The sequence below is a fragment of the Phyllobates terribilis genome, unplaced genomic scaffold, assembly GCF_046119375.1.
Source record: "Phyllobates terribilis strain yellow unplaced genomic scaffold, ASM4611937v1 Scaffold_7__3_contigs__length_470593459, whole genome shotgun sequence".
In the NCBI taxonomy this organism is placed as follows: Eukaryota; Metazoa; Chordata; class Amphibia; order Anura; family Dendrobatidae; genus Phyllobates; species Phyllobates terribilis.
This window is the reverse complement of record NW_027362767.1, coordinates 108675765-108701477: the sequence shown is the minus strand read 5'-3', so window position 1 is coordinate 108701477 and position 25713 is coordinate 108675765. Positions and strand designations below refer to the sequence as shown.

The 25713-nt window shown below is 43.6% G+C and overlaps 1 pseudogene; it reads right to left on the bottom strand.

Annotated features, from left to right (window-relative positions):
* LOC141155365 (opsin-5-like) lies at nucleotides 1-21226 on the bottom strand (annotated as a pseudogene).
* Nucleotides 21227-25713: the final 4487 nt, after the last annotated feature.

Below are 25713 nucleotides of genomic sequence, written 5' to 3'. Positions count from 1 at the left end.
TTATATTCTTTCATTTTCTGATAATTTGGCTGCAATATCCATCTGATGTGATGAAGAACTGTTAGTCATCATAGTATTTTGTGTCCTTTTATTGGTATGACTGCAGTCATTTGACTGCCTCATGTTTACTTCTGGTTGTTCAGAATCTATAGGCAGATCTTTCTTTTGTTGTGTGCAGTAAAGCAAGGCACGGAGCTCATGGCGAAACTTTGGACTAAGACCCAAGTATATCATCGGATTGTAGAAACTTGCTGACTTGGCAAAGAGTGTGGCTACAAATGTGGTAAGGACTGGTACTTGAAAACCACAAGCTGACCACATAGATAGAACTGCGTATGGAGACCATGCTAACACAAATGCAGTACAGATAACAAATGACACCTATGAAGTAGAAGGAATACATTAATGTAGGTTAGTTTGGAGGCAAAAAAATAATAGATCACCTTTAGGAATATTTTTATTTTGCCCTATTTCTCACTCCCGTCCTGACTGTGACTAATGTATGTGTGTATGTATGTCTGTGTGTGTGTTTCTATATAGATGTTTATATATCAGTCTTTTTATGTGTGTACTGTATATTGTGAGGCAGTGAGGGGAATCATATACAAGGGTCATTAGATGTCCCCCAGGATGTGTCTGCAAACATACTGATCCCGCTGGAGAGTGTTGTAGTCACAGACCCAGCTGTGGTTACAACACAAAATAAAAGTAAGTGTGGACTGAGTCAAATTTTTTGACCAAGCCAGATTTAGGAAAACCTGACATGGGCTTTAATTTTTGGAAAGATCTGTAGGATGGTAGTGGGACCGATCTCTCACTCCAGGACAGGTCTTGCAAGTGGCCCATGGCCACGATTCACATTTAAACCTGCAGGTAAGAGTTGGGTGTGTCAATGTTGCTGGAGATTCTGTGTATGCCTGAATATGTGAGGTTGAACACAGACCAGAGCCAGAGACTTGGGCAAAGCCATTACGCACCCGAGATTCCTACGGTGGTGCAGGGGCCAGAGACTTGGGCAAAGCCTTATCGCACTCGAGATTCCTACAGTGGTGTAGGGGTCAGGGACTTGGGCAAAGCCCATATCGCACTCGAGGTTCCTAGGGTGGTGCAGGCGCCCATGGCACCGAACTGGATACAGAGGTTCCGGTTACGAACCGGATGATAAAGCTTTGAGTTTACTTTGTAGGTTGGCAAATAAAGCCCTTTATGTTGAACTTACTTGGATAACTACCTCGTTATCATGCTGGTGTGAAAGCCGTGGCTTTACAATATAGATAATTATTTCCATGTGCGTGTATTTATAGATTTATATATGTATGTACATGGATAGGTATGGATTTTGAAATTACACTATTTTTGGAAATGTACGGAAATATTTTGATATTATTTGAACTCTTTAAATGATTTCAATATTTGATCAATGTAAAATGTGTGAACATTATTGTATGATGGTATTCTTCTTGCACGCCATATATGAATGTATTATTTATATTCACAATATGTATATGTAGTATATATACAGCATGTAGTAGCAATATTTACATGTGCAGTATATTTATTTAATAATATTTATATGTAGACAGAATGTGTAATGTACTCCATCAGTTGTCAGTGTACTCCAGTCCAACATTGCTAATATTTAAGGGGCTTATCCAGGACATTTTTTTTTTTACTACGAGCCTAAAAACTAACAGGTAGGTAGTTGCTAACTATCTGCTTCTTGTGTCCAGAAGCGGCACAGTGCAGTCAAAAAAAAATCTTTTTTGCAGCATGCAGGGCACAGCACGTGTTTTCCTGGATTCTTGTTCTGGTAACTGACTGCAAGGTGATATTAACAGAAAAAGAACTTTATACAAAGTAAAGGTTTGCATTATTGCTCAAATGAAGATATTGAAATGTAGGGTTAGAACACCAAGTACTTACATATTATACAAGGTGCATTTGTACAAATCTTACCATACTCAACATCATAAAACTGAACTTACAACGCTTTTTTAAACTTTTCAAAACATTTTTATAAAAACATTTACATTCCAATGATGTTTTTTTTTTTACATTAAAGATGGAATAAGAAATAACATGAATTTCTGTAATATTTTAAGATTACCTGTGTTATGTCTCTTTCCATCTTGATTTGCCGTCGACTGATGTCCCCACTAGAGATGAGCGTTGTTCTACTCGAACTGTTCGCCAATCTCAAATTGGAGCTGTTTTGGGCGGTGTTCGAGCCGGTCGGCGAACACGAACAATTTGAGAAAAATTCGGCTGTTCGAGGTTATGTTCGATAACTGTTCGTGCACCAAAATCATAACTGGATTTTTTCTCAGTAATGATGAAAATTAATGTTAATACGCAGTTTGAGTGTACAGCGGGGCGGGGGGAGGGGCAGGGGATGGATCTCTGCAGGAACAATGAAGATCTCCATTTTTTTTTCTCTTTCCCGCATTTACAGTGGGGAGGTGCAATCTGTCAGCCTATCAGCAGCACACACACGGAGCGAAGTGCTTTTTTTCACACAAGCAAGGGCATGTGTGATTGGCAGTGTATGTCACATGTCCTTGCCCTATAAGACCAAGCCATTTTCCCCGTCGCCACCATTTTCTCACTGCTGCAGCTGCGTGTTAGACGGCACCGCTGTTGCTGTGTGCGCTATACCTTGTTAATTTCAAGCCAATTTTCGCACAAATATACAGATAGCTTGGGAGTAGGGAATAGTTGTGATTGCAGTCCTTTTAAGGACTAGGTTACAGCATTTCCTACGACTTTTATCAGGCAGGTCTGTGCTCTTAAATAGATAGATTGTGGGAGTAAAGACTAATTGTAATTGGAGTCCTTTTCAGGACTAGGTTACATCAGTTCCTATCAGTTTTTGCCAGGCAGGTCTGTGCCAGTGCTGTGCAAGTTTTTTTCACAGCATTTGGCTGAATCTAGCAAAGCTAATCCTTTTTGGCCTATTGCAGAGTGTGTTAGTCAGTGGAGTAGCCTATCTGTGTTGCAAGATATACCACCTGTGTATAGAATACCAATTTTTTTACTGCACCTAGTGAAGTAAAATCTTTAGGGCATAGCATCATTCTATTAGTCCATCTATACTGACCTCCATCAGGTTGCAAACTGAATATAATTTTTTTCTGCATCTAGCTCTGAAAAAATATTTGGGCTTCTAGCAGTGTGTGGGACTTGGTCTATTAGTCCATCTATACTGACCTCCATCAGGTTGCAAATTAAAAATAATTTTTTTCTTCATTTAGCTCTGAAAAAATATTTGGGCTTCTAGCAGTGTGTGGGACTTGTTCTATTAGTCCTTCTATACTGACCTCCAGCAGGTTGCAAATTGAATATAATTTTTTTCTGCATCTAGCTCTGAAAAAATATTTGGGCTTCTAGCGGTGTGTGGGACTTGGTCTATTAGTCCATCTATACTGACCTCCATCAGGTTGCAAATTAAAAATAATTTTTTTCTGCATCTAGCTCTGAAAAAATATTTGGGCTTCTAGCAGTGTGTGGGACTTGGTCTATTAGTCCATCTATACTGACCTCCATCAGGTTGCAAATTAAAAATAATTTTTTTCTTCATTTATCTCTGAAAAAATATTTGGGCTTCTAGCAGTGTGTGGGACTTGTTCTATTAGTCCATCTATACTGACCTCCATCAGGTTGCAAATTAAAAATAATTTTTTGTCTGCATCTAGCTCTGAAAAAATATTTGGGCTTCTAGCTGTGTGTGGGACTTGGTCTATTAGTCCATCTATACTGACCTCCATCAGGTTGCAAATTAAAAATAATTTTTTTCTTCATTTAGCTCTGAAAAAATATTTGGGCTTCTAGCAGTGTGTGGGACTTGTTCTATTAGTCCTTCTATACTGACCTCCAGCAGGTTGCAAATTGAATATAATTTTTTTCTGCATCTAGCTCTGAAAAAATATTTGGGCTTCTAGCGGTGTGTGGGACTTGGTCTATTAGTCCATCTATACTGACCTCCATCAGGTTGCAAATTAAAAATAATTTTTTTCTGCATCTAGCTCTGAAAAAATATTTGGGCTTCTAGCAGTGTGTGGGACTTGGTCTATTAGTCCATCTATACTGACCTCCATCAGGTTGCAAATTAAAAATAATTTTTTTCTTCATTTATCTCTGAAAAAATATTTGGGCTTCTAGCAGTGTGTGGGACTTGTTCTATTAGTCCATCTATACTGACCTCCATCAGGTTGCAAATTAAAAATAATTTTTTTCTGCATCTAGCTCTGAAAAAATATTTGGGCTTCTAGCAGTGTGTGGGACTTGGTCTATTAGTCCATCTATACTGACCTCCATCAGGTTGCAAATTAAAAATAATTTTTTTCTGCATCTAGCTCTGAAAAAATATTTGGGCTTCTAGCAGTGTGTGGGACTTGGTCTATTAGTCCATCTATACTGACCTCCATCAGGCTGCAAATTAAAAATAATTTTTTTCTGCATCTAGCTCTGAAAAAATATTTGGGCTTCTAGCAGTGTGTGGGACTTGGTCTATTAGTCCATCTATACTGACCTCTATCAGGTTGCAAATTGAATAAAAAAATTTTCTGCATCTAGCTCTGAAAAAATATTTGGGCTTCTAGCGGTGTGTGGGACTTGGTCTATTAGTCCATCTATACTGACCTCCATCAGGTTGCAAATTAAAAATAATTTTTTTCTGCATCTAGCTCTGAAAAAATATTTGGGCTTCTAGCAGTGTGTGGGACTTGGTCTATTAGTCCATCTATACTGACCTCCATCAGGTTGCAAATTGAATAAAAAAAATTTCTGCATCTAGCTCTGAAAAAATATTTGGGCTTCTAGCGGTGTGTGGGACTTGGTCTATTAGTCCATCTATACTGACCTCCATCAGGTTGCAAATTAAAAATAATTTTTTTCTGCATCTAGCTCTGAAAAAATATTTGGGCTTCTAGCAGTGTGTGGGACTTGGTCTATTAGTCCATCTATACTGACCTCCATCAGGTTGCAAATTAAAAATAATTTTTTTCTTCATTTAGCTCTGAAAAAATATTTGGGCTTCTAGCAGTGTGTGGGACTTGTTCTATTAGTCCTTCTATACTGACCTCCAGCAGGGTGCAAATTGAATATAATTTTTTTCTGCATCTAGCTCTGAAAAAAATATTTGGGCTTCTAGCGGTGTGTGGGACTTGGTCTATTAGTCCATCTATACTGACCTCCATCAGGTTGCAAATTGAATATAATTTTTTTCTGCATCTAGCTCTGAAAAAAATATTTGGGCTTCTAGCAGTGTGTGGGACTTGGTCTATTAGTCCACCTATACTGACCTCCATCAGGTTGCAAATTAAAAATATTTTTTTTCTGCATCTAGCTCTGAAAAAATATTTGGGCTTCTAGCAGTGTGTGGGACTTGGTCTATTAGTCCATCTATACTGACCTCCATCAGGTTGCAAATTGAATAAAAAAATTTTCTGCATCTAGCTCTGAAAAAATATTTGGGCTTCTAGCGGTGTGTGGGACTTGGTCTATTAGTCCATCTATACTGACCTCCATCAGGTTGCAAATTAAAAATAATTTTTTTCTGCATCTAACCCAGCCAATAGTTTTGGCCTAATACCACAGTTTGGCCACTCAGCTCTGCTCGGTTACCATCCATTGTTTTTTTGTGCAAACAACTCCAGAGTTGTGAATTAGTTAACCACCAAAATGAGTGGAAAAAGGCCTGCTGCTGGTGGAAAGGGGAATAGGCGTGTTGGGAAGGGGAAAAAAGGTTGTGTCCGTGGGGTAGGTGCAGAAGAAAGACCATCTTCCAGCCAAACTAAAATGTCTACTTCTTTTAGCGGACAATGTGATAAGATCCCTTTCTTACGGCCACGCCAATCGCTACAAATTCCAGATGAGGCACAAAAACAGCAGGTGCTTCAACGGATATCAAGTGCTCCTTTAAGTGGGCTCTCCTCCACATCAACTTCAACATCACAAATACTCCAGTCCTCAAAGGTGTCACCCAAATCGCACTTGCTTCCTCACAGCTCCCAAATCTCCAGCTGCCCGTCTGAGTATGAGGTAGAACAGATGGTTGAGTCTGCAGAGCTGTTTACTCATACTATAGCCTGGGAATCAGAGGTCGACTCCAGCGCTTCTGTGAATCCAGACGAGGAAATGATCTGCACTGATGCCCAGAATCTTTATGAGTCGGATCCAGGACCAGACGCAGAAGGTTCTGACCATAATGTAGACCCTCATTCCCAAACTGTAACTCCTGTTGGTGGAGACAATGAGGAAGACGATGATAAGACTCAAATACCTGATTGGAGCGACAACTTTAGTTTTTTGTCAGGGCAGGAACAGGTTGGCTCTGAGGACGACGGGTGTGATAACGCACAGGGTGATGATGATGAGGTCGGAGATCCCACTTACTGTCAACCCACAGTCAGCCAAGAGATGAGGTCAGCAGAGGAGGTGGAGGAAGATGCTAGTGACGACGAGGTCAGGTTGCGCCTTCCTGGACAGAGACGTAGTACTGGAAGCACGTCAACAACTGCATCCTCAAACACAACTCTGCCTCTCACCACAAGTCGTGGTGGCTCTTCAGGTCGCATGGGTGCTAAGCCTTGCATAGCCTGGGCATTTTTTCAGATCGATAAAGATGACCCAACTCGTGTTATCTGTAACATTTGTCAGCAAAAGCTAAGTAGAGGCCAAAAAATACATAGTTTGAGTACTTCATGCATGAACCGGCACATGGACATGAAGCATAAGTTGCAGTGGGAAGCTCAGTGTGCTACAATGCGGTCTAGCCGGCCGGGCCAACCACCGTCTGCCATATCTTGTGCATCCGCGGCCTCTTCATCCTCTGTGACTGGGGGGACAGCAGTCACACCTGTTTTGGGGCGCAGACCTGCCACCTCTTTACCCGCAACAGCCAGCGTGATTGGCAGGTCATCATTTTCTTTGGAGGTGGTAACACCAGCTGGTCTTGAGCGCTGTCCGACATCGATAGCACCACCTTTGGATCAAGGCAACCTAACATGTCCGCCTGCATCTTCCTCACAGACCGGCAGTTTGCCGGGGACACCCTTATCAACCCCGTCTAAGCACAATAGCCAGCCCTCGGTCCCTCAGATGTGGACAAGTAAAAGACCATTTCCTCCTAGCCATGAGAAAGCTAAGAGGTTGAATTTCACCATCTGCAAGCTCTTGGCTACAGAAATGCTGCCTTTCCGCCTGGTGGACACAGAGGATTTTCCAGACCTTATGTCCGTCGCAGTGCCCCAGTACCAGATGCCCAGTCGGCACTACTTCTCAAAGAAAGGTGTGCCTGCGCTCCACCAGCATGTCGCACACAACATCACCGCTTCTTTGAGAAACTCTGTGTGTGACAGGGTGCATTTCACCACAGACACTTGGACGAGTAGGCATGGACAGGGGCGTTACATGTCGCTGACTGGGCACTGGGTAACTATGGTGACAGCAGGACAAGGGGCTGCTGTCCAAGTCTTGCCGTCCCCACGAGTTGTGCGTCAATCCTCTTTATGTCATTTTTCCTCCACTGCTTCTGCCTCCTCAACCTCCTCTCGGTCTTCCACCTGCACCCAAAGCCTGTCTGGTCATGCCACAAGCTTTCTAACTGCGCAGAAGGGATCCTGCACACCTCCTTACTATGCTGGCAGTAGGGCTCAACGTCATCAGGCGGTTTTTACATTGAAATGTCTGGGAAATGTGAGTCACACAGCTGAGGAGTTGTGGTCAGCTCTGGAGAACCAATTTCATGAATGGTTGTCTCCACTGGACCTGAAACCAGGGAAGGCCGTGTGCGACAATGCTGCAAACCTGGGTGCGGCCCCTCGCCGGGGCAATGTCACACACGTGCCTTGTATGGCTCACGTGTTGAACCTGGTTGTCCAGCAATTTGTAGCCCACTATCCCAGACTAGATGGCCTTCTGCAGAGGGCACGGTCGCTGTGTGCTCACTTCCGCCGTTCGCATCCCGCAGCTCAGCGACTTACATCTCTACAGAAGTCGTTGGGCCTGCCACTTCACCGGCTAAAATGCGATGTGCCTACCCGGTGGAATTCAACTCTGCACATGTTGCAGCGACTGTGGCAGCACCGACAAGCCCTGGTGCAATACGTTCTGACGTATAGCCTGGGCCAACGAGATTCAGAGGTGGGGCAAATCACGCTGGAGGAGTGGTCTCAGATCAGGGACCTATGCACCCTTCTGCACAGTTTTGAAATGGCGACGAAGATGTTTAGTGCTGACGATGCCATTATCAGCATGACTATTCCGGTGATTTACATGCTGGAGCACATGTTAAACAGAATTCGGAGTCAGGTGGTGGCACAAGAGGAGGTGGAGGAAGTAGAGGAGGAGGAGTTGTATGCGGAAGGGCTAACATCTGCAAGGTCCAGACGGTCGGCAGCACCAAGGCGGCAGGCATGTGAGGGTGGGGGAGATGATTTTACCAGGGCGCATGGTAGCAGCCAAACTAGTGAGGAAGGTGCAGGAGCCCAGGAAGAAGTGGAGGACGAACTGATGGAAGACTCATCAGATGAGGGAGACCTTGATCACATTTCTGTTGTGCGAGGTTGGGGGGAGAGGACAGAGGAAGGAAGCATGATTGCTACCTCGCCACCAACACAACAGGGACTTGGTGCTCCTGGATGCGCAACACACATGAGTGCCTTCTTGCTGCACTACCTGCAACATGACCCTCGAATTGTGAGAATTAGAAATAATCCTGACTACTGGGTTGCCACACTGTTAGATCCCCGGTACAAAAGTAAATTTGCAGAAATTATTCCTGCCATAGAAAGGGATGCACGCATGCAGGAGTATCAGCAGAGACTGTTGCAGAATCTTACATGTGCTTTTCCACAAAATACCAGTGGTGCACGTAGTGAATCTCACAGTTCCAACTTGCCAACCGTGGGACCGTCAAGTGTTCAGCACTCAAACCGTAACAGAACCACAGTATCTGCTGGTAACATCAATTTTGCGGAATCATTTCACCACTTTTTTAGCCCATCCTTTGCAAGGCCACAGGAGACAAGAAGTCTGACACATAGTCAACGCCTAGAGACGATGGTACAGGAGTATCTCCAAGTAAACATTGAAGCCACGACTGTGTCACTGGACCATTGCTCTTTTTGGGCTTCCAATCTGGATAAATGGCCGGAGCTAGCCACTTACGCCTTGGAGATCTTGTCATGCCCCGCAGCCAGCGTTCTGTCTGAACGTGTGTTCAGCGCTGCTGGTGGTGTGCTGACAGATAAGCGCACGCGGCTCTCCACTGATAATGTAGACAGACTCACGTTCATAAAGATGAACAAATCATGGATCCGAAACGACTTTTCTACCCCTGTGCCATCCTGGGCAGAGTAAAAGCTTGATGATTGGTTAAAATCACCCTACCAACCGTTTTAAGCTTTCAAATTACTAATCATGTTTATCTGTATCTTGACTGGAAAATAATTTGGGCTTTGTAGCAGTGTGCAGCACTGATCCTATTAGGCCATCTATAATAAGCTTCACCAGATTTAAAATTAAAAATAATTTTTAGCTGCATCTAGCCCGGAAAATAATTTTGGGGCTCCGAGATGCGCAAGACACATAAGTGCCTTCTTGCTGCACTACCTGCAGCATGACCCTCATATTGTCAGAATTCGAAGTAATCATGACTACTGGGTTGCCACACTCTTAGATCCCCCAAACTTTTTGATCAACCTTTTCATTTTAATAAAGACCAAAAAAATGGTCATTTTTGAAATTATAAGCATTAGCAGGTTGTTAGAAACTGAAATCAAACAGTTTTCAACTCAAAACTTTATTCTAGGTGATGTTACATTTTCACATAGGACCCCTTGTTCGAAAGGAGCTTCTGAACTCTCTCGTCCATTGAATTTGTCAGGTTTTGGATGGTTTCTGCTTCAATTGTTTTGCATGAGGACAGAATACCCTCCCAGAGCTGTTGCTTAGATGTGAACTGCCTCCCGCCATCATAGACACTCCTTTTAATGATGCTCCAAAGGTTCTGAATGGGGTAGAGGTCAGGGGAGCATGGGGGTCACACCATAAGTTTGTCCCCTTTTATGCCCATATCAGCCAGAGATGCAGATGTTTTATGTGCAGCATGAGATGGTGCATTATCATGCAGAAAAATGATCTTGCTGTGAAATACACGGTTCTTCTTCTTGAACCATGGCAGGAAGTGCTGTTTGAGAAAATCCACATACATTATGGAGTTCATCTTTAGCGCCTTCAGGGATCCTAAAGGGGCCGACAATCTCTCTCCCCATGATTCCAGCCCAAAACATTACTCCACCTCCTCCTTGTTGGCGCTGTAGCCGTGTTTGCGTGGGGTGTCCATCAACCAGCCATCCTCCACTCCATTCATCTGGACCATCGAGCGCTGCACGGCACTCATCCGTGAACAAAACAGTTTTGAAATCAGTCTTCATGTAATGTTTGGCCCACTGGAGCCGTTTCTGCTTGTGTGAAGTGGATAGAGGAGGTCGACAGGATGGCATATGCACAGCTGCAAACCTCTGAAGGACCCTGCATCTTGTTGTTCGGGGGACGTTGGAGGCACAAGCAGCTTCAAAAACTTGTCTGCTGCTATGACAAGGCTTTTTTGCCGCTGCTGTTTCAACCTGACGTAATTGCCTGTAGGAAAGAGTCCTCAATTTGCCCTTATCAGCACGCACACGTGTGTACTGTGAATCAGCTACATACTTCTTGATTGCCAAGACACTTCATCCTGATCATCGCACAATGTTGATTGTAGTCATGCCTTGACCTAAACACTCCACAATTTGTTGCTTCTCAGCAGCCGACACATCCTTTTTCTTTCCCATTTTGGCAGAAAATGTAGGCTGCTTAATAATGTGAGAGAGCCTTCTTAAGTAGTCTTGCCTTTCATTGGACACACCTGCCAAACTAATTAGCACAGGTGTCTGCAATTGCTTACAGTGATATAAAGAGCCCTGACACACATCACCATCAATGAGTTTAACTGACAAACAAACAAATTCTTCCCTTATCACTCCTAAACACTTTTTGCATAATAATTTGGAACGCGGTGTACATGTGCTTTTCCACAAAACACCAGTGGTTCACGTAGTGAATCTTACAGTTCTAACTTGCCAACCGTGGTCTGTATGGAATTGTTCAATAAAGGGCCCAAAATTAAGATAACATAGATGGGAGAGGTCTCTATGAATAGGAATTCCTAAGTATTTGATACCCTGTGAGGGCCAGGCAAAGGGAAAGTTGGACTGGATGGAATCCTATATGGATTTAGGGAGGGAGACATCGAGGGCCTCAGACTTCGCTGCATTGATTTTAAAATTTTACCATGTAACAAAGTGATCTATTTCAGCCATAACAGCAGGGATGGATATATGTGATTGAGTGATATATACTAGGACATCATCAGCAAATAGAGAGCACTTGTACTCGGTGCCTCCCACCTCAATCCACCTAATATTGGGGTTATGGCGAATTGATGAGAGCAGGTGCTCCGTCACTAGGATGTATAAGAGAGGGGACAGAGGACATCCCTGCCTTGTCCCATTGGTGATTGTGAAAGGTGATGAAAATGTTCTGACGCACCCCCTGGGCCTTGGGACACCCGGAGCCGGACCCTTTTTGGTGGATGCTGGTGGTTGTAGTCTTCGTGGCGGCGATCCGGTTCCGTGGCTCAGGGCGGTCAAACCAGTGGCGGAACTATTTATGTGGTTTTGATGTTTAAATGTCCGACTACGCCACCCGTGGATTGCGGTCAGAGTGAACCGCCGCTACAGGGCAGACCGCTAAGGCTGGTGTTGTGGGTGCAGCAGAGCGTAGCATAACTCCCCACGGGAGGAGTATAGCCTCAGGGCAGTGTATGCGGAGGATGGGGGTGATGGTGCAGGGCAGCAGCAGTAACGACACGGAGTCAGTGATGCAGTTCAGGGCCTTTACTCACAGTTCTTATTATCCAGACCACGTCTGCAGGTAACGGCTGCCCACGTCGTACTGTGCTCACCAGGTGAGGGGCTCAGACAACTCCCAGATAACTTTGGAGCGCTTCACAGGACCCCCTTTGTGTGTCCTTTGTCTGGCCTTTCTTACCAACACTTCTGTCCGGCTGCCTCGGGCCTCCTCTTGGTAAACTTGGCGCCAGTTTCCCTGACCCTATGTGGTGCCTTCCTAGCGGGTGGAGCAAGGGGCTGCGCCACATAAAATGTCAGAGCCTCCGGTTTCTAGCTGAGGGTCGTTTCCTGCCTCCACTAGTTCGGGGACCGGTCTCCCCCTTTGGCCTGACCCCTCCACGCAGGTGGATTCGGGCGTGCGGTGGCGACTCGCCCGTCCGCACCCCTGGGATCCCTTCATTCCTCGTTCCTGGAGCCTTCTCCGCTCCTCTTCCTTCCTTCTCCCTCTTGCAGGCCTGGGCCTCTGTTACTAGGCCCGCCTCCGGAGCAGAGCTCATGCAGAGCCCCTGCTCCCTGCCACTTCTGCTCAGACTTCTCTGCACTGAACTAAGATGGTGCCCACCTTTTATACTCCCTTCTCAATGCACCCAGGAACTGCTTCCTCCCTGCTCCTGCACTGCAGGGTTCCCCTTCCTCAGTGTTCCCTCCCCCCACTCCAGCCAGGGACAGGGACTGTCGTGCCCATCTCAGGGGCATATTGGTCGCCCTGCCCCACGGCAATGTGGTGTAATGCATGCAGGTGTCGGGTCCTGATCCACACTCCATCCTTATCTGAGAGTGAGATATCACACCTCTGGGTGAGGTGCAATACGTCTGTAGCAACCGAGCCCTCGGTGCTACAGTTCCATTTATCTTCAGCCTAGGTGACGTATTGTGATACAGGGCCGTGATTTTGGCTATAAAAGGGTCCCCTAGACCCCTACCCCAAGCTTTTTAAGAGAATCATATATGGCGTGCCAGGAGACTCTATGGAATGCTTTCTCAGCATCCAACGAGAGTATCTACTTACAAATTTTTAACTGCATCTAGCCCAGGAAATACTTTGTGCCTAGTAGCAGTGTCTGCTAGTCAGCGGATTATCCCGGCTGTTAAGCAAGCTACACCACCTGTAGTTTGGACACTTAATTTTTTCAAAGGAAATGCTTCGGGACCACGGGATACTTAGTGAAGAGCATCAGGAGGCACCCCAAGGCATAGGGGCTGGGACTGGCACTAGGATGCCTTGCGGTGGACAGCCGAGCTCGATCCTTATAAAAGCTTTTTAACTGCAGCAGCTTTAGTGGACGCTACTGGAGCTGGAATTACGCGGCTGCTGGCATGAGACTTGCCCTCCAATAGATCCTTGTAAATGGATTTAAAGTGTATTCATTCAAATTAGAGGGACAATTTAAATTAAAAAGCTTAGAGCTGCCTCCACCACAGGGGGGCTCTCTCGACCCACCAGCGGACAGGCACCAGTATTGGGAGAGGGGGGCTGGCCGTCAGGGTTCACCGCGGCTCTGGCACAAACCCGGCGACACGGAGGTGGCACGGGCAGGAGCGGACTGGCCGTGTCGGCTTCTCACTTTTTGGATTTTAGAAGGGCATGACATGCCTATATCTGTGTCTCCCCCTCCTTTTACTCCTCCACCTCTTTTCTTTTCGCATGACTATATGTACTTGTCACTTTTCCATGTGTTAGTTGTGTCTTCTGAGCAGTTTGTCAGCTTTTGGACACCTTTGAAGGTGTTTTCTATGTGTTTCTATGTGTTTTTGTTTGCCTGCCATTGGTTTTAACGGTGTTCGAAGGTGTTCGACGAACACACGGGTGTTCGACGAACCGAACCGAACTCGAACACTACGGGGGTGGCTCAACACTAGTCCCCACCATGTGAATTTTTGTGGCTTTCATGAACGATCCTGATGATCGACACATAGCAGAAGATCATTATAATTACTAGAATGAAGAAGCCCGAAAGGAAAACACCGATGACAAACTTCGTATGGTGGGGAACCGGTAGCAAGAGACCAGTCTATTTCACAGGTACCATACCTGTTTTCTGTAGGAAGATTTGTTTTAAAGAAAATTGACTAAAAATGATTCATATTAGACTTATACATCTTTATGGTTATCTTGTGTCCTCTGATATGTAAAATTACTTTTTCTTTATGATTTTAGAGTTTCAAGACTTTAGATATCTACTGGAAAGCTGGACATTGACACACAAACAATATGATTTTGACGGAACTCGGCAGGGAGGTTGTTCCAAATATCTTGGAGAACTAACCACAGATCTTCTGTGGATGTCGCTTGCTCAAATTGCTTCGGTCTTTTCATGTAATCTCAGACAGGCTCAAAGAGGTTGCGATAAGGGCTCTGGGGGCCTTGTCATCACTTCCAGGACTCCTTGTTCTTTATGATGAAGAAATGCAGTCAGATATTTATCCATCACGCAATACCATCAGCGACGCATCTGACTGGTCCCAAATTTATTCTGCAGCCATGATAACAGAGTCAATGTCATTAAGAACTAACTTCAACGTGAAAAAGAACAAGGAGTCCTGAAAGTGAAGACATGGCACCCCAGAACCCTGATATCCAAGATGTTAGGAACAACCTCCATGAAGAGTTCCTTCAAAAAAAGTGTACGAGAGGAACCTAGAAGAATTTATGCTATGATATTGATTTGATTTCTCTTTTGTTCACTTTATTTATATCAAATGCTAATTACTGGCACTTCCATTTTTGAAAGTGTACTTACTTATTTGATCAACATATTCAGAAGTTAGAATAAGTTCAAAGGCGGCAACTAGATTATTACAAGGGATGGAGGCCTCTCATATGATGAGAGGTTGGAAAAGTTGAGCTTGTTTAGCTTAGAAAAATTACGCCTCAGAGGAGATCTCATTTACATGTATAAATATATGTGTGGTCAGTACAAAGTACTGGCACATGACTTATTCCTTCCAAAGACCATACTAAGGACCAGGGGGCACTCATTATGGGTGGAAGAAAGGCGATTCCGGCACCTAAACAGGAAAGGGTTCTTTACAGTCAGAGCAGTCAGGCTGTGGAATACCGACCACAAGAGGTAGTGATGGCCGACACTATAACTGCTTTATACAAGTGCCGGATAATTTCCTCGATACACATAACATTGTGGGTTATAGTTAAATTAGTGACAAAACTTACAATTGGTGGAAGAAGGTTGAACTTGATGGACCTAGGTCTTTGTTAAACCTATGTAACATTACTGGTACAGAGCATTCAGATAAAAAAATCTGTGCCCTTCAGAGGTCTTTAAGTTTTTTATGCCCCACTTAGAACACAGAAAATGCTCATCAATCATTATTCTATTTATACATATGCATGTCTTCTCTCATTTTAGTAATTTAGTAATTCATTGTATTTCAACTAGCTAACACAATACCAAAACCTTTCTTTTTAGTAAGAAACCTATGAAGCTGCCGCAGCCCAAAACTGGAGATCCAGACCAGATAGCAGCAGAGATCCAGATGATGAGAATGACTATGGAAATTAAGTCTTTATCTACCCTGTGAGCTAAGAAATACAAATATCAAACATGAACATTCACATAATGGCTCTCACTCAGGACAACATTTTTTATTTGCTCCTTTTTCGCTGCATCCACAGTTTGTGCCTACCCTTGGGAGGATTTACCACTGGAAACCTCAGATGAATATATTTAAAGAGGCACGCATAAGCCATCTGTTTAAGGCCACATTCACATGTTCAGTATTTAGTCAGTATTTTACATCAGAATTTGTGCAATGCAATTGCCGGCGCCCCTGCATGGTTCCCCTTCCCCCTCCCTGCAGGGATGTCGGCATACTCACCGCCCTGGTTCCTGGTATGCTCCCTGCCCCCTGGTTCTATGAGTTCCGGGTGGTGCGCCTAGTGGATGTGCACACTCCCCTGCTCTTAAATGGCCAGCGCACGCACCTGCTACGATGGCCCCAGGCAATAGCTGGGATGCATCTTGCATAAAAGGCACCCTCACCAATAGGAATGGCTGAAGCAACGAGTTTCATTAGTGTGTTAGTGGTGAATATAGCAGTCCCTGGTCCTAGTACGGCCAGTGCCTGTAACCTGAACCTCTGTTCCATGTGTGGCCAGTGCCTGTAACCTGAACCCCTGGTCCCTGTGAGGCCGGTGCCTGAACCTCATCCCCCAGTCTGTGTGTGGCCAGTACCTGAATCAGTATCCAAGACCCATGAGTCTGAGTGTTTGCCTATCCAAGCATTTTGTGTATCCGGACTGTCCTAGCAGTCTCCGAGTCAGCCCTATCTGAGACCTGTCTGTAACTGTTGGATCCTGAAACTAGTAGTCTGAATGGAGCCCGAGTCCATATTCGTGTCTGCGTATCTGGGGGTCAACAGCCACAGTATTGGGGACTGCTTAGGAGTGGTACCTGGTGGCTACCGGCAGCCCAAGCCTGACTCCACCATCAGGAGCTCCAGTGAACACCAGATAGTGGGTCCACGAACCAGGTGCGCCACCTGCGTGCGTAAAAATTTGTAAACCAAAGCCAGGAGTGCAACATTCAGAGGAAAAGTATAATAGAAACACGTCACCACTTCTGTATTTATCACCCACTCCTGGGTTTGGCTTACAAATACTGATGTAAAATACTGACCAAATACTGAATGTGTGAACGCAGCCTAACAGGTGCATCAATTAAAAGCAAAAGTCAAATTTACTAATGTTAAAAAAAAACTAATGTTAAATTAGTGTTAAATGGGTGATTGTAATTGATGTCATATAGTGGCATCTATCACCGATAGGCTACCATATTAAAACAATGTAAATTGCACATTTTTTTAATGGATGTCTCTGGATTTGCATAGTACAGTCTGCTGCGTTTTCCTATACAGCCAAAAACCTGAAATTATTATATATTCTGGCCAGACAGAGGCCAAAAGTAAACTCTTAGCTTCTATCTAATAAATCAACATATGTATCGAGGACTTTCCAGCAAACTTTGGCAACATGAAGGAGCCAATAACACCTTCAAATAACCCTAATATGTTCTCATGGACAACTCACAAGAAATTCATCAATTATCAAATGCTAATACAATTTACAGACAATAAAATATTAGATATTTCAAATATGTTACATCTAGATTCTAGGAGGAGACTGACGGGAAGACATGGGTCAGATCTTGCATCACCAGCACTAATATTATACCTTGGTGGGGCCGGCATCCCTTCAGATAGCGGAGAAGGCTGATTGCCGTAAGAGTATTAATGCTAATCAGGCCAAAGAGGAGGATCAGAAAACCATCAACCTAATGAGGTTGAAAAGACAATCAGGACAGAGTACAGATTCAAACAAGGCTCATTTACTTGGTTTATCTTCAAATAATTCTATATTCTTTTCACCTAGACCACATATGTCAAACTCCGGCCCGTGGGCCAAATCTGGCCCATGGGGTGGTTATATTTGGCCCCCGACACCAGAACAACCACCCCTATGTGGGGCAATTATTCTGTATGGAGGACTATGTGGGGCCATTATACTGTATGGAGGACTATGTGGGGCCCATTATTCTGTATGGAGGACTATGTGGGGCCATTATACTGTATGGAGCACTATGTGGGGCATATTATTCTGTATTGGGGACTATGTGGGGCCCATTATTCTGTATGGAGGACTATGTGGGGCCATTATTCTGTATGGAGGACTATGTGGGGCCATTATTCTGTATGGAGGACTATGTGGGGCCATTATTCTGTATGGAGGACTATGTGGGGCCCACTATACTGTATGGAGGACTATGTGGGGCCCACTATACTGTATGGAGGACTATGTGGGGCCATTATTCTGTATGGAGGACTATGTGAGGCCATTATTCTGTATGGAGGACTATGTGGGGCCATTATTCTGTATGGAGGACTATGTGGGGCCCACTATACTGTATGGAGGACTATGTGGGGCCCACTATACTGTATGGAGGACTATGTGGGGCCATTATTCTGTATGGAGGACTATGTGGGGCCATTATTCTGTATGGAGGGCCAAGTGGAGCCCATTATACTGTATGGAGGACTATGTGGGACCCATTATACTGTATGGAGCACTATGTGGGGCTCATTATACTGTATGGAGGACTATGTGGGACCCATTATACTGTGTGGAAGACTATGTGGGGCCCATTATACTGTATGGAAAACTATGTGGGGCCCATTATTCTGTATGGAGGACTATGTGTTGCCATTATACTGTATGGAGGACTATGTGGGACCCATTATACTGTATGGAAGACTATGTGGGGCCCATTATACTGTATGGAGAACTATGTGGGGCCCATTATTCTGTATGGAGGACTATGTGGGGCCATTATACTGTATGGAGGACTATGTGGGGGCCATTATACTGTATGGAGGACTATTTGGGGCCCATTATACTGTATGGAGGACTATGTGGGGCCATTATACTGTATGGAGGACTATGTGGGGGCCATTATACTGTATGGAGGACTATGTGGGGCCCATTATTCTGTATGGAGGACTATGTGGGGCCATTATACTGTATGGAGGACTATGTGGGGCTCATTATACTGTATGGAGGACTATGTGGGACCCATTATACTGTATGGAAGACTATGTGGGGCCCATTATACTGTATGGAGGACTATGTGGGGCCCATTATTCTATATGGAGGACTATGTGGGCCCATTATTCTGTACGGAGGAATATGTGAGGTCCATTATACTTTATGGAGAACTATGTGGGGGCCATTATACTGTATACTGGTTTGCCTGCGACTTTGTCCAAGTTTTTCATTTTGGCCCTCTGTGTGTTTGAGTTTAACATCCCTGACCTAGACAGAAATATATCACTTGTATCACAATACATCCACAAATTGAACCCTCACATTCCTCCCAGAGTGATCATTGAATTTTATAGAAGTGGCAAGAGTAAGGCGGGTATCGCTAAGCTTGGGTAATGCTTAGTATTTGCTCGTTCAGACGAGCGTGTAATTTATCTGTGTGTGCTCTCTATGTGCACCCGCACACACCGAATACGGTGGGCACATGGACCCATTATAGCCAATGTATATGGTCTATTTTGGACTGCATGGAAAAAAATCACAGCTTGCACTACTTTGGTCCTTTTACGGATCAGAATAATGCATTCAATGAAAGGCAGCTCCAGCTACAGTCCACAATGCAGATAGCACATACAGACAGTCATGTCCACAATTTGCAGTTACAACTGCAGTCCCAATTTTCAATATGGCGGTCTGACCCCAGATAAGGGTTCTATTAATAATTATTGTACATGTAAAGACACAAACATTGCTTACACCATAGTGAAGAGGGGCATTGTCGCCTAATTTTTTTGGATCCTAAAATAATGCAGTTAGCGCTACTTGTTGCATTGCTTTAGAAGTACTGAAACTGACTGTTCTGAGCTCAAATAACCGATAAAGTAACACAGATCACATTAGAGAGTAGATTACAACTGAGAAAAAATAAAAAAAGAACAAGTAGTGGACATTACTAACATTTAAACCATAGTGAGTGTATTCATTACAGTGAGGTACCACCGGCGGTGGCACTGTGGTGGACGAGCTTGTATGGGCACATAATAGGGACTGATATTATATGAGTTTTTCGGATAGGGTTGCATTTACATTGTTCACAGGTTGCAATATAAGTTTGGAAAAAATACTGCAATTTAAAGCAGAAACAAAAGTATGGAGAAGAAGGAAGGGAACAAGAAAGGTGAGACTTTCTGCAACCATGTTCTCTATATGTGGCTTTCTGGACAAAGCTCCTGATGTACAATCATAGTCAAAAGTTGAGACTGATACATAAATTTGATGAAAAATAAAATTTGTAAAGACTCAATATTTACAGTGCTGACCCTTATTTTTCAAGACTTTTGCCCTCCGCCCTGGCAGCTGGATATCAGTTTCTGGGCCAAATCCTGACTGTAGAAAGAAGAAATGTATTCAAGTCGGACACAAAAAACATATATAACTCCTTACATTGCATGTGCAGAAATCATCTTTTCCTAGTCCATGAAACAGCGCCACAATTCCTCGAGGATAACCAAAAATGGATATTCCAGCATCAGATATGGCGAGGTTGAACATCAGTAGATCCTGAGAGTCCAAGGATCTCCTGCGTCTACACATAATGCAGATAACAGCTCCATTCCCCAGCCACGAGAACCAGCCTGCAGGAAGCAGAATTAAGTCAAGGTACAGCACTGTTATGTCTATTTGTGGAGATTGAGATTAACCCCAAATACTTTAATTCATGTATTTTGGGTTAAAAAAAAATAATTTTCTAAATTAATAAATTTTTTTGTATCGTTTTGGTTTTTACAGGCACTTTGTTTCACTCCAAACTTTGATGTGGCCTGTGGTCAAAAATAAGCTGAGAGCCGCCAGAAAAAAAAAAAAACTCACAAATTTTCTTGCTAGAATGAGCTCACTGATAGCTTCTCAGTTAACCCCTTCTGCAGCCAACAATGGACAGTGTAACAGAGAGGCTATGGAAGGCAAATGGTGGAAAATATTTAATGAAAACACAATTACAAAAATTATTTTAAAAGCAAAAAAATACATGCATTTAGGTATTAAATAAAAAGAGAATTGTTCCCAACGATGGACAACCAGTGTAAGTATCATATGGAGAAAATAAACATACAATGAACAAGTGATGGTTTTATAATATAATCCAATTTTTATTTTTGCAAAAACAACAACTATCCCTCTAACTTTAGAATCAAGAACACTTTTCACCCCTATAATTCACTTCCCTGTTCCAAGTTAACGTTTGCTAAATTTTCAGAATTTCCATTATGCTACACCATTTTCTTACCCAGGAGCAGAAGATGAATACCCATCACAGTCTCTCCTTCATCAGATGACCTTGCACTATTGGAAGCATTGGCCTGTGGAAAGGAGCTGTCTTTCAGGACCACATCCATGATCTCTCCTTTCTAGTCTGTTGCAGGATTATCAGTAGGTGCCATTTGGCTATCGGAGGGGGTGGGGAATAAATTCTACTTTCCTTACCGGACTTGTATTCAATTATTGAAATTCATTGCACATTTGCGTTAAAAGCTTGTGCAGTCTTGAGCCAATCTTCTCCGACAGGGAGACAGTGCGACCATGTAGTCACACCTGAAGTTACATCATAAGCCAAACCTTAATCTTTTAAACACTTTTAGGCAATTACTTTCAGCATGGAAAGATAAACTAATTTCCTAAACTTCTTGAGGGAGTGTGGTCATAATTCAGTGACAATAATATGCTTTCAGTAACTATATTAATAATTTTTCTATCACCAATCTCATTTGTATTTGCTCAAGTTTTGTTTTGTATCCACTCTCCCTGCTGAAGAAGGGCGAAACATGCGTTGGGGCGACAGGGACCGGCTTCCATGTAAGTTAGCATTGTATGGATTTTTACTCCTGACTTGTATGATATACATTTAATTTAGGGGACATTCTCCTTCATCACAATTAGGTTATCCATTATGTGGCACAGGCTTTAGATTATTACATGCATTTTATCCAGTCTTTCTTTAGTGCACAGCACCTTACTACTGTTTCATATGAAATCATGCATTCGTTTTATCAATAAAGTATTTTTGAACATAATGTACTCGTTTTCTTTGGCTTTATTCTATTCCCTTTGTTCTCCTCGTGGTTTCATATAAATCCTGTTAAAACTTTTTTTCGGGGGGGGGGGGTTTGTGTGGCTAAAGACTATGATAAAATTATTGTAGGGAGAAAAATGGGGCACTCACCAATGCGCCGAGTTTGTTGAGACAATGCGGCAGACAGCCGTTTCGCTTGTAAGTTACGCTTCCTCTGAGCTCAGAGGAAACTGCTGTCAGCCACATTGTCGCCACAAACTCTGTTTGGAACCGCAAATAAAGCCTATTAACTCACGGTGGTAAGAACCTCATTTTTCTCCCTACTATATGAAATGGACTTTTTCCTGGTGAGCACCATCGAGACGGTTTATTAGCTGTTGTATCTTACAAATTTTTCATTGCTGTTTAAAGCACATCGTGTGTATGGAAGCAGTGACGGATCTGTCTTTCTACGTATACGTCACCAAGAGGACGCGAGCGGCCAGCCGAGGCTCTCACTTCTTGTTTATTACTTCTATATCTGAAGGAGGGGACAGTGATGGTAGCACTGATTGGGCACAGGGCTCAGGTGACATAACCTCCCGTGAGCCCGAGGAACAAAAGTGCAGATACCACTGGAATAGCGCCGGCATGGGACGTGGCTATAGGTGTTTTTATTTTAACAGGAGCAAACATTTAGAGTGAGAAGAGGTTGTCCTAGTAGTGGACAACCCCTTTAAGTGTCTATATGGGTCAGTCTGAAATGCCTTTGCCAAGTCCAAAAACAATATATGCACAGCTAACCCTCTGTCTAGGTTTCTACTCACCTCTTCCAAAACAATTATCAGGATAAAAACTTATCAGAGCCCTGATCTTGAGATCAGTGTGGGTCCCAGCAGTTGGACCTCTTCAGATTCACAAGTTGTAACTAGAAATGAGCAAGTCGTTCCGTGGATGATCAAGTCTAATTTCCTGAAATTACCGGTTTCACGCAAATTTGATTCACATGCACAAAAAAAACTTGCCTGGCACCGCACGGGCCTTCTCATAATGCCCTGCAGCTATGACATGTAGTAGATTATCATACCTTGTACAGTGGTGGTCAGTACCTGGACCATCACAGTTCAGCGGTTCCTAACACAGCACAGTTTATACGACAGATTTTATTGAGGGTGGTGTGGGGAGGCAAAAATCCATATTTTAAGTCATTTTTCATCTCCAGAGTCACTAGTTAAGTCTATCCTGTAGAGCAGGGGTCCTCAAATTTTTAAACAGGGGGCCAGTTCACTGTCCCTCAGACCATTGGAGGGCCGAAATATAGTTTTTTTTAAAAAAAAACTATGAACAAATTCCTATGCACGCTGCACATATCTTATTTTGAAGTAAAAAAAACAATACAGGAACAAATACAATATTTAAAATGAAGAACAAGTGAAGTTAAATCAACCGGTATTTCAATAGGTAGGTAACTGTACCCAATAGGCAGCATAGGTCCTCAATAGGCAGGTAAATGTCCCCAATAGGCAGCATAGGTCCTCAATGGGGAGGTAAATGTCCCCAATAGGCAGCATAGGTCCTTAATGGGGAGGTAAATGTCCCCAATAGGCAGCATAGGTCTTCAATGGGGAGGTAAATGTCCCCAATAGGCAGCATAGGTCCTCAATGGGGAGGTAAATGTCCCCAATAGGCAGCATAGGTCCTCAATGGGGAGGTAAATGTCCCCAATAGGCAGGTAAATGTCCCCAATAGGCAGCATAGGTCCTCAATGGGGAGGTAAATGTCCCCAATAGGCAGCATAGGTCCTCAATAGGCAGGCTGTTTCCCTCTTATAATACCCTATGCAGGCTGTTCCCCCCCTTATAATGCCCCATGCAGGCTGTTCCCCCCTTATAATGCCCCATGCAGGCTGTCCTCCCCCCCCTTATAATGCCCCATGCAGGATGTCCCTTTCTCTCACCATATAATGCCCCATGCAGGATGTCATCCCCCCCATATAATGCCCCATGCAGGATATCACTCCCCTGTCTTTATAATGCCCCATTCAGGATGTCACCCCCCCATATAATGCCCCATGCTGGATGTAACCCCCCATATAATGCCCCATTCAGGATGTCACTCCCCCCATATAATGCCCCATGCAGGATATCACTCCCCTGTCGTTATAATGCCCCATTCAGGATGTCACCCCCCCCCATATAATGCCCCATGCAGGATGTCACCCCTAATATAATGTCCCATGCCTCCATACATAAAAAAAAAATAAAAACAAATACTCACCTCACTCCTCTCTCTCCCGTATAGTGTAAGCTCTTATGGTCAGTGGGGTCCTCTTTCTTTCCTGTAGAGTGTAAGCTCTTATCAGCGGGGTCTCTCTCTCCTGTAGTGTAAACTCTTATGGTCAGTGAAGTCCTCTCTCCCTTGTATAGAATGTAAGCTCTTATGGTCAGTGGGGTCCTCTATCCTGTAGAGTGTAAGCTCTTACGATCAGCAGGCTCCTATCTCTCTCTCCTGTAGAGTGTAAGCTCTTATGATCAGCAGGCTCCTCTTTCTCTCTCCTGTACAGTGTAAGCTCTTATGGTCAGTGGGGGTCCTCTCTCCTGTAGAGTGTAAGCTCTTATGGTCAGTAGGGTCCTCTCTCCTGTAGAGTGTAAGCTCTTATGATCAGCAGGCTCCTCTCTCTCTCTCTCCTGTAGAGTGTAAGCTCTTATGATCAGCAGGCTCCTCTCTCTCTCCTGTAGAGTGTAAGCTCTTATGATCAGCTGGGTCCTCTCTCTCTCTTCTGTAGAGTGTAAGCCCTTATGATCAGCAGGGTCCTCTTTCTCTCCTATAGAGTGTAAGGTCTTATCAGCGAGATCCCTCTTTCCTGTAGTGTAAACTCTTATGGTCAGTGAAGGCCTCTCTCCCTCGTATAGAATGTAAGCTCTTCTGGTCAGTTGCTTCCTCTCTTCCGTAGAGTGTAAGCTCTTTTGGTCAGCAGGGTTCTATCTCCTCTAGCCCACATGTATTTTCCGAGCAATTATAAGCTTTACAGTATACGCTGGAAATTGAATTTTTTTGGGAATATTTGTCAAATTCAAATTTGAAAAGATCTGCTCATTTCTAGTTATAATAACCGATCCTGTGGATATTTTATTGAGGGGCGATGTGGGGGAGGCAAAAATCCATATTTTAAGATGGAATAGCCAATAAACTGATGTCACAGCAGAAAGACTTACGGATACGGATAGTCCTAGCTAAATGGCATACTAGGTAAGAACATGGCAGATGAAATTTATTATTCACAAAATTAAAGTAATGCAGTTAGCCTGCAGTAATTATATTGCTGCCTATACATTAAGAGTAATTAAACAGGGGATTACAGAAAATCTAGTTACAAGTAAGGGACGACCACAATTATCACCTGGTAGTCTACAGATGTGTGTTACTTCCATCCCTGGATTTCTCCAAGAAAGATGGATTCTGATCCTCAGTGTCAAAGTTATGAAAGCAAGGTTATTTTTTTATATTTTGAGACCAGACAAGAAGTCTCTCTTCCTTTTGGATGAAGATTGATGATCATATAACAAAACAGTATTCACTTTTCCTGTTCTGAACCTCTGCCCTAATTAATTGACACTGGACCTTTAAACCTCAAGAACCATAACAACTGAGGGAATGCATGCTTTTATTAAAAGGGTACCATCATTTATTTCACAATAGAGTATTACTATTCAGAGTTGACAGTATCCGGTTGTGAAAGTGGTTTACAATTATGTAACCAGTAAGTGAGAAGAGAGGATCTAAAGAATGTAAAAAAAAAAAAAACATGTTGGCAATAATATGCAATCATTGTGGCTGAGAACAGCGAGTAACAAGAACACATTTTATTTACCAAGAGATTATCTTTTGTGTACAGCTACATTTATATTTGAGTTTGTATTTCTGAGCTTCTGTTGAGAAAACGCAACAGAAAATCATATAGGAGGATAGAACCAGACTCTTTACATCAGGGTTCCCCAACTCCAGTCCTCAAGGCCCACCAACAGGTCATATTTTCAGGATTTCCTTGGTGTTGCTCAGGTGATGGAATTATTGCCTGTGCAGGTGATGTAATTATCACCTGTGCAATACGAAGGAAATCCTGAAAACATGCCCTGTTGGTGGGCCTTGAGGACTGGAGT